Source organism: Dipodomys spectabilis, unplaced genomic scaffold, assembly GCF_019054845.1.
Source record: "Dipodomys spectabilis isolate Male_0828 unplaced genomic scaffold, ASM1905484v1 ptg000054l, whole genome shotgun sequence".
Taxonomy (NCBI): Eukaryota; Metazoa; Chordata; class Mammalia; order Rodentia; family Heteromyidae; genus Dipodomys; species Dipodomys spectabilis.
The window spans coordinates 18,547,896-18,558,665 of NW_024870731.1; positions in this window are offsets into that span (position 1 = coordinate 18,547,896).

The following is a 10,770-nucleotide window of genomic DNA, read 5'->3' on the forward strand; positions in this document are numbered from 1 at the left end:
CTGGAAGCTGTTTAAGTAGGTCTCAATATTGTGATGTCTAGTCCCTCAAGCAGGTATCCATCTATATCTCTTTATCTGTATCTATCTTTGATCTCTCTAGTCAAATCCACATTTGAAGAAGAATGAGGGTTACTGGGAATGACTGTCACTTTTTTTTTTTTTTTTTTTGTCGGTTGGGGGGCTTGAATTCAGGGCCTGGGAGCTGTCCCTAAGCTCCTGCTCAAGGCTAGTGCTCTACCACTTGAGCTACAGCGCCACTTCCAGTTTTCTAGTGGTTTATTGGAGATAAAAGTCTCACAGACTTTCCTGCCCAGGCTGGTTTTGAACCACAATCCTCAGATCTCATCCTCCTGAGTAGCTAGGATTATAGGCGAGAGCCACCACCTTTTTTTTTTTAAATACCACTGACTGCATAGCAGGGAACACACCATAGGGACACTTGATTCCTTGAAGGAAATACAGGCAAAGGAAACAGCAAAAACTATAAGAAAAGATGGTCACATAGTTGCCTGGATGAAACAGGATGTTCTAACCTAAATTTCTTACAAAGTTGAAAATTGAGTGCTTTGTTTTGTTTTAATGTATCTTTTTGACAGTAGTAGGATTTGAACTCACAGCCTTCTTCTGTTACTTAGCAAATAAAAAAGTTCCTGTTTAAAAAAATGTTATGGGGACTGGGAAGGTGGCTCAGTGGTAGAGCTCTTGCCTTGCATGCCTGAGGCCCTGAGTTCGATTCCTTAGCACCACATAAGCAAAAAGAAAAAAGCCAGAAGTGGTGCTGTGGCTCAAGTGGTAGAGCACTAGCCTTGAGCTGAAGAGCTGAGGGACAGCACCCAGGCCCAGAGTTCAGGCCCCACGACCGGACCCCAAAAAAAACAAAACAAACAAACAAAAAAAACGTCATGGCTATAGCAGAAGCATACAACAAGGCTTTCCATTCAATTTTTAATTCTTCTTAAAACCATTCTTGGTTGATTGTTAACCTAATTACTACCAACACATTGCCTTATTTAATACAATAACATGAACTTTTTTTTAGAGGTACTGGGAATTGAACCAGGGCTTTGCACACAACAGGCAAGTACCATACTATTTCAGCCATGTCCTCCAGGCCAAAATGCACTCACACTAAGTGTATAGTCCAGTAACCTTTGATAAATATATAGACTTACGTATAACCATCACTTTGATCAAAGTAGAAACTTTTCATTTCTTAAAATTCCTTTGTGTACCTTTGCAGTCAATTCCCCAGCTCTAGACCATCATTGAAGAACTTCCTGATTGTGCAGATAGGATTTATTCTTTTCTAGAGTTTTATATAAGCGTAGGTAGATTTTGTGTATATACAGATTTTGTATAAATGTAGGTATATAGACTATATTCCTGTGTCTAGCTCCTTTCACAAGCTTAGCTGCTAAATCCAACAAATCATATGTGTTTTTGATTTTAACTTTATATATATTTTATCAACTTATATGGCTGTCATTGGGACTTACTAAAAGGAGAAAAGCTTTGTCAAGGTAAAAGAAAATAAGACTTTAACTTTTTTCTCTAAAATAAGCAGTTTGAAGCTTTGAACATCCACAGGGATGCTTGTAAGATTCCTTCTGTAGAGAGGAGAGGTTGAAAGGCTGCATTTCTCAGCTGGTTCAGGTCTCCTCTTTCTAGGTACATTGGCTAACCTCTTCGAGTTCCTTCCAACTGACATCTTGTTTTTTGATGTCTGTTTAAATATTATGCTAATACTCTCCATGTGAAATCCTTTGTCCACAGGATAGTTGAAAGCTCTGGCTCATGACCGGAATCTTTGCTTGCCAGGCTTAAATTGTCTACTTGAGATTAACAGCATAAATCCTCGTGTTTTATATAAGCTATTGTATCTTTTGTTTTTCTCCTTAAGAGTTTTAAGAATTATATTTTGGTTTAAAGCAAGAGGGAGATATTTGACTTTAAAAATGCATTCAGATAAAGAGGGAATTAGAATATTTTAATAACTAAACACAGGCATCATATTGCAGTTTAGAAAGATGAATGAATAATAATGTAGAATGCAAAGATCCAGGAGGTAATTCCCCAGACAAGGTATTACTGGAGGAGCATATTAAGTAGAAAAGAGCCACTGGTAAAAGAGAATGGAGAGAGAATCCTTCAAATCCACAAGCACTTTTCATCTATCAGATAACCTGCCTAGTAATTTTAGAATAGGCTCTGAAGCTGACTGTGTAGGTTGAGATATTTCACCTTTTCTAAGTTCTGAGATCTTTTAATTTATTATATAAACGCATATAAAACATACAGTACATCCTATATATAATACACACACACATATATTTACTTGAAGTGCTAGAGTTTGAACTCAGGGCTTTGTACTTGTTAAACAAGTGCTCTGCCACTTGAGCCTTGGCTTCCAGCCTTTTTGTTCTTTAGTTATTATTTTAAGATAAGGTCTGTGTCCAGCCTCATACTGACATCTTTCTAGGTTCTATCCCCAGCATGGCAAAAACAAAACAGACATAATCAGAACAACAAAACACAAAAACAGGATCAAAATGAGACTCACACATTAGAAAGTGTAGACCTGAGATTATCTAACAGACTGAAAATGCCCCTCTCACATAAATTGTCTGTTAAGAAAATAAGTCACTTTCCTGAAGAGTTTTTGGTATTTGCACTTTGCTGGTGCCAAGTATATGGTGTCATTGAACATGATCCTCCATCTTTGTGTTTCCTATATATTGGTAGAATTGGAGACTTGACTTAGTCAAATTTCACAAGAACACTTTCAAGGGTAGCATGTACTCCTGTCAGGCAGTACATAATGACTATCTTTATGTGAAAGATTTTTAAAAAATTAATTTTGACTCAGAATCACCAGTGAAGTTTTGCTCCTTGGAACAGTTGAAAGGCCTACCCACAATATTGTGAAATTATTCAAATATGTCTTTGATTACGTGACAGTTGCTAACAGATTGGCAGGACTTTAGAGAGGAGGAGTACAAAACTGACATATCCATTCTAACCACCTTAGATTATATCTGGAATCCATCCCCTTCATAAACTTCCAGACAACCATGTGACTATTCCCTTCCTTCCTTCAAGTTCTAGCTTGAATTGCTGTCTTGTCAACAACCCTGATCACTTTACTTAAATAGTCTATTTACCATCCCCTCCTCCATATTGCTGACTACTCTCACCACAATCCACTTTTTAGTTGTCCCCTCCTAACATACTTAAGTGTTTACTTATCTTTATTTTCTATTTGGCCTACTAGAAGATCTCTCTCTCTCCCTTTCTCTCTCTCTCTCTTTCTCTCTCTCTTCTCTCTTCTCCCTTCCCCCTCTCTCTTCCTTCCCTTCCCTTTTCCCTTTCCCCCTTCCTTTTTCCCTCCCCCCTCCCTCCCCTCCCCTGTTCTCCCCTTCCTTTCCCTTTCCTTTCCTTTTGCCAGTCCTGGAGTTTGAACTCAAGGCCTGAGCACTGACCCTGAGCTTTGTCGCTCAGGCTAGCACTATATTACTTAGCCACAGCTCCATATATATATATATAATAACATATATATATATATATGTTATTACCTTTAGGATGTCGTACAAAGGGGTTTCCATTCAACTTGTCAGTTTATAAGTACAATGCATTTTGATCACCATCTCCCATTTCATTATTCTCCATTTCTCCTAACCTAATCCTTCAATATTCCTAAGTCAGTTTCTTGATAAGCGGATTATTTGCTCACTAACCCACGTGCCTAAGTTTATGTGGCACAGATAAAGTTCAGTAACTGATAAATTGTTACATTTAGCCTAACAAAGAGAACACACACTTTCTATGAATGAAAGGTTCTCTGATATCTTTAGAGGAAGCAGGGAGGGCTATAGAGAAAGTCTGATTATAGAGAAAGATCTGATTCATGGTCCTCCATCTTACCTTGCATTGAACAGCTGCACCCAGCTGAACTGAGCTTGCTTCAGGTCACTCTAGTTTAGGTCAGGAGTATCTAAAGAACAAGGATTTTGTTGGTTTGCTTACTTTCTTGCCTATGAGACAGAGACAAGGCTTTCGATTTTTAAGGTTTCTTTACATTCTGACTCAGGGATGGGAGTGTGTCCTAAATGGTAGAGGGCTTACTGAGCAAGTATAAGGCTCATTTCAAACCACAATAGCACAAAAATAATAAATAATAAAAGCCTGGTTGCAGTGACTAATATTTGTAATCTTAGCTACTTGGGAAGCAGAGATTGAGAGGAACATGGTTTGATGCTATCTGGGGCAGAGTGAGACCAAATTTCCCAAATAAACTGGACATGGTGGTGGCTAGAAATATGTGATACTGGTAAAAAGCCTAATAGTAAAGCTCTACGTTTTGCTCTGATATTTTGTGAGCACTAAGATGCAGTATAAAAATAGAGATGCACAGTCAGGATCACAGCTTGAGACTGACCAGGAGGAAGAAATGTGAGATCCTATCTGAAAAATAACTATAGCAGAAAAAATAAGTTCGGGGGCGGGGGGTGTAAATAGCTCAAGTGGAAATGTATCTGCCTACCAAGCACAAGGCCTGAGTTCAAACCTCAGTACTTCCCCCCTCCCAATTCTGGCTCTTTTATTTCATCTCCAAGTTATTTAAGTTATCTGAATTGTATTTTTCTGATCTGTAAGGCATTAATTACATTTACATATGCACAAAGAACCATCCATACAAGGGTTGGGAATAAAAGTTTGTAAGTGCTTGGTATATCATAGTTGTTCAAGAAGTAGCAGTGTGCAGAAATCAGCAATAATTAGTACAAGTATCATGTCAGCTTTCCAACCATGATTTAGGAGGGCACAGTCTCATATCCCTATGACAGTTTTCTGTTGGGGGAAGAAAACTGGAAATGCCATATTTTTCTTAGTGCATTTCCTACTTCTGTTGTCCCTGGTCAGACATATTCAGAAGGAAATTGAGCCAGTTCCACTGAATATCGTTCCACTTCATAGAGTTAGTACAGATTTGTTACCATTTTGATCTGGTAAGGAATCAGTCAGTAGAAAATTAGAAACTTAATGAAGATTCTTATTAGCTGTTCTCCACAAATAATAAAGCTATAATGGATCTTAAGATGCCTGGCAAAGCAATTGTCATTTGAATTCTTATAAATATTATGTTGTGTTTATGTATTGTTTTGTATTTCCTAAATGTTTTCAATTTTTTCTTTTCTTTGCAGGGAGAGTCAAAGAGACCCAAATCAAAAAAACAAAATCTTAGAACTTGTTAAACTATCAATATTCATTTCACAGATAGAAAAATGTGAAATTGTATATCCTGTTATGCTAATAAAAATAACTCAGTTTTCACCTGATTGGCCACTATCAATACCTGCAACAAAAGCCTATTTACACACACACGCACACACACACACACATGCATGCATGCACGCGTACGCACACACACACACACACACACACATACACAGAGGTAGAAAAGATGCTATTGGATCAAAGCTTGTAAAGCTCAATGAGGACAAAAGAGTCTGTCTGACTTCATTCCAGAAGATTCATGTGTTGAATTAACTCTAATTAGATACTAATTTCATCTCTTCTCTGCTGGATTTCTGGCTTCAGAATCCCCATTATCTTCCATGCTTTAACCTACTCCTTTAATTCAGTTTATCAATCAACTTTTAATATGTAATATGAGTTCAGTTACATACAACTAGAGTCATTTGTTTCTGGCTTATTTTCCTTTGGAGTGGCTAGGCTGGTTCTGCTCCAAGCTGAAGAAGTGTCTTCTGTTTTTAATCATGGCAATGGCCTAGGGTCAAAGTTTCTAAATGAGGTTTGGAATCTTGAATTCATAGTGGTATAAAAGCTCATAGTTGTGTTATTTTTTTCCTCAACAACCTAAATGCAAGTGCAGAAAAGGTGATTCATAATTATGTTTTCTTTGGGAAGGTATTTCAGATACTTCATAAACATACTTAGGTACATCCAACTCACATATAATGTTGGAATTATCCATGGCTGGCCATGGTAGTGCATATTTATAATCCCAGCTATAGAGAAGGTGGATTTAGGGAGGACTAGGTGGATTTGGTTTGAGACTAGTCAGGGCAAAGAGTCAGGGAGAACCCCATGTAAGAAACAAACCATACATGGTGGAGCAACTGTGGTCCCAGCTACTTGAGAGACATAGGTAGAAGGATTGTGGTTGGCTGTGGGTAAAAAGCACAATACTCTATCTAAAAATGTAACAAAAGCGAAGAAGGATAGGGGCATGGTTCAAGAAAGAATCCCTGCCTAGCTGGTGTGAGGCCCTGAGTTCACAGGATTACAAAAGTAAATGAACGAATGAATGAATGAACAAATAAATAAACACGCCCAGGACAGAGTCTTTGAAGTTTTGTATTAGGAAACTCACTCTCATTTCTAGATGAAAGAGGTATTCATTTCATAGAATTGAATCTATTTCATAGACTTTTTGTTGGGAGTTTTGAACAAAAATTAAAGAACAGAAAGGTCTCTAGAACTACATTTTCTAATATGATAGACAAGTGTCTATTGGTCACAAGTGCTTGGTATGTGTCTAGTCTGAACAAAAAATAAGCTATAAATATAAAATGCACAAGAGATTTGTTTTTAGTAATAGTAAAAGAGAGTACAGTATTTCATACATCACTTAAAAGTAGTGGTTGTGGGGGCTGAGAAGGTGGCTCAGTGGTAGAGTGCATGCCTTGCATGCATGAGGCCCTGGGTTCAATTCCTTAGCACCACATAAGCAAAAAGAAAAAAGCCGGAAGTGGCACTGTGGCTCAAGTGGTAGAGTACTAGCCTTGAGCTGAAGAGCTGAGGGACAGCGCCTAGGCCCAGAGTTCAGGCCCCATGACCAGACACCCCCCCCCCCCCCAAAAAAAATAGTGGTTGTGTGTTGAAATGATAAGATTTAGGATATATTAATCTAAATAAGATACATTGTTAAGATATTTTTGTATTTTATTTTACATTCCAGAATATGGCTACTAGAGAATTCAAAATCACATCTGAGGATCACATAGTATTTAGATTGTGATACTCTAGATTTCTTTCTTTTTTGGATTGATCATTCTCAATTACTGTCTATTATATAAGTCCTTTTTTTTCTAGTGGTGTAGCTAATGCAACTCTTCCTTCTATAGGAATTCACATTGCAGCTGACTCATCATCCTTTTTTTTCCTTGCTACTGTTTGGATTAGCAATTGAGTCAAATTGTTGAATTAACCAGTGAGTATCTGTGAAAAATCATCTGAATTGGGAAGTTATCTTTGCATGAAAAAGCTTGACTCAAACAATGAAACTTTTTCCCCCCCTTCTAGGTATTAAGCTCTTTCCTTCTCATTGGAGATAAACTTCTCAGATTTACATAGTAAGCCAACTGAAGGATTCTGATTTGCCATACTTGGGTAACATGCACACTAGTGTATCAATCACTGGGTCCAGGAAGACAGGAATTTGATTGACTTAATTTAGGTTACATGCACACTCATAACTTGAGGAGTTTGTTAACAGAAATGGGAAAGAAAAGCCTATGTACTGAGTAGACTACAGGCTCTAGCCAGCAGGAAATCTTCAAGCCCAAGCCTCTGTATAAAGGAGCTGATTAAGTGGTGCTTCTGTTTGTTTGGTTTGCCCATCTGAAAAGCAAGTTCATGGATATAAATATGTAGAACAGAGAAGGTCAGATCATACTTAGGTTTTTCCTGAATCATTTTCTCTACTTAGCTAACACATTTGCATAGTGTCATTTGGCAAAGCCATAGAAGGTACTTAGCTGTAAAATGCTGAATAATTATATGCTCCCGTAAGGGACTGGGTCATTATCCATCGTAAGTTAGTGTGCAACTTGTAGAAAAAGAGTCTTTGTATTTATCCTGTAATTAGTCCATATTTGTTATACTCTAGAAAAATGTTGCTCTGCTTCCAACCTATTTTAAGGGGAATTAGATCCTTATTACTTAAAATCAGGCTATGCTATTGCTTGGATATACTAAATATATTTGAAGATACTAAATTGAGGAGTTTTGGTCAAGTTCTGCAAAAAATGTGAGACTATCTTTAAGTCCAACTTGTATTTAAATTAACTCCATAGAGGAAGGTCAGGATAGAAAAGCTGGAGAATCAGACATAATAATGTTTTTCTTAGATTGCATAGATAGTAAGTTGCTGAGCTAAGACTCTAGTCTAGGCCTTCTTTATCACATAAAACACTTAGCTATCTGTGACAGGAAAACTGGCTAAATAGTGCGTTAACAACCAATCATCACACATAAACAGAAGGCTTGAGACATATGGTGTGAGGTGAGTTCAACAAGAGAGACTAGGATGGGACATACTGCCTTGTACCTTTAGTCCTTGCTACCAGTAGGCAGAGACTGGGAAGATTGGAATTTGAGGCCACCCTTGGCAAGGTTAGATGGCAGTCTCATCAAAAAAAGCAAGATATGGTGGTACATGTAATCAGCTACTTGGAAAGCTCAAGTAGGAAGATCGAGGTACTAGGTTAGGTTCAAACTGAAATTCAAGACCCTATCGAAAAAGTAACAAAACAATAGAGGGGAGCAGAGATATGGCTCAAGTTGTAGAGTATCTGCCTCACAAATAGGAGCCCTGAGTTCAAACACTAGTAACACACACACACACACACACACACACACACACACAAACACACTACTTGGGCCAGATGTGCTGGTACATACTTAAAATCCCAGAACTCAGGAAGCAGGAGGGCAAGAGTACAGAGATAGCCTGGAATACGTAGTTAGACCCTATCTAAAAAAATATGTGAAACTAGTTTCTCCTTGATTCTTTTAACCATCCCCTAAGGTCACAAGATGGATTTAATGACTACACACTTCTTATCTTCTCATTCCAGAATACAAAGAAAGAAGTCTCTCCTCTCTTTCTGTACTGGCTTCCCTCATTCTTTATTGTCCAGAATTATTCCATTTTACTCTTAGTTTTAAGAAAAAAGAGGGAATAAATACCTGATACTGAGTTTCCATTATTGAAGGAAGTTTTGCTAAATATCTCTCAAGTGATAAATGGATAAATATGATGTGGCATCTAATGAAATATTATTCAGTCTTAAATAAGAATGAAGTACTGATACATTCTACAACCCAGGTACATTTTAAAAACATTATACTGACATGACAGTTACATAACTGTTGGGTTTGCTTTAAAATCAGGAACAGGTAAATCTTTAGGATCAGAAAACAGGTGTGGCTTCCGGGGATTTCCAGTGTTTTTCAGGTTTCCATTGGTTTTCCTTTGCAAAGAGGGGCTTTGGGAAGAGGGTAATGGAAAATGACTACTTAAGGGCTCCCTTTTCTCTATGTCTTTTAAAAAATATTTTTATTATCTTTAAGTAGTTGTACAAAGGAGTTGCTATTTAACAAAGCAGTTAATGAATACAATATATCTTGATCAATGTCACCCCTTTCAACATTCTAATCCATCCCTCCCCTACCCATCCCTTCCCTCACGCTTCTTAATTTTGTAGGATATACATTGGATTCTTGTCTCTTCTTCCCCTCATTTGTATACCCTTTTTCCCTTGACCCTACTCCACCCCACCCTTTTTGTCCACTGGGGAGCATTTGGGCTAATTCCATACCTTGTGATGGTGAGTAGTGGTGTAATAAACATGGTTGTGCTAGTGGCTTTAGTGGTATCTTGGTTTATAGTCCTTGGAGTAAATGCCCAGAACCTCCACACTGTTTTCCAGAGTGGTTGAACAAGTTTACATTCCTACCAAGAGTGTATTAGGGTACCCTTTTGGCCACATCCTCACTAGCATCTGTTATTGTTTGTTTTCTTGGTAATAGAATTGAGTTTTCAGAACTCTGTTTTCTGGTTATTAAACCTTTGTCAGATATACAGCTGGACAATATTTTCTCCCATCCTGTAGGATGTCTCTTCATTGTAGTGAATTGTTTCCTTCGCTGTGCAGAAACTTTTCCACTTGCCAACCTTGCTCTGAACTATTGAGGTTCTATTCAGGAAGTTACTGACTATGCCAAGATGTTCTAGTGTTTTCCGTAGTAGTTTTAAAGTTTTAGGCCTTTTGATTTACTTTGAATTGATATTACTATTGGGTGAAAGATAGGGATCTACTTTCATTCTTTTTCAAATGGATATCCAGTACCATTTATATTGAAGAGACTATCTTTCCTTCAATCTATGTTAAAGGATCTTTTGTCAAGAATCAGATGGAGTGGGAAAGGTGAAAGAGCAAAAGAAGGGCTAAAAATACCAAAGATGCATTGTATTCATAATCTGATTTATGAAATTGTAACCCTTCTTTAAAAGTAGCAATAGCTGGGTGCCAGTGGCTCACACCTGTAATCCTAGCTACTCAGGAGGCTTGTGGAGCACATGGGCAGCAAAGATGGCGCTGAGAGGGAATTGAGTGGGCAGAGCCGATTTGCTTTGTTCCGTGCTTAACCAGCCCTTGGAAGCTTAAGTGCATGATAGGGTGTGACCTTTACAGTGATTGGTTCCTCTTCTTCCCCTCCCATGCCACCTGCTCTTTTTTGCTTTAAAAAGGGCTTGCTCTGTGTAAATAAACGAGTTTTCCTGGAGGAAGAAGAAAAAGAAATCTAAAAAGGAATAAAAGAAGAAAAACCAGATGGGATTGGCATTGTAATGGGGGTTGTATTGAATCTGTAGATTGTTTACAGACGTGTAGCTATTTTTTAAAAATCTGGCAACTTCTTCAATTTCTTTCTTAATTATTATTTTTTAATTGGCTTTTTGTT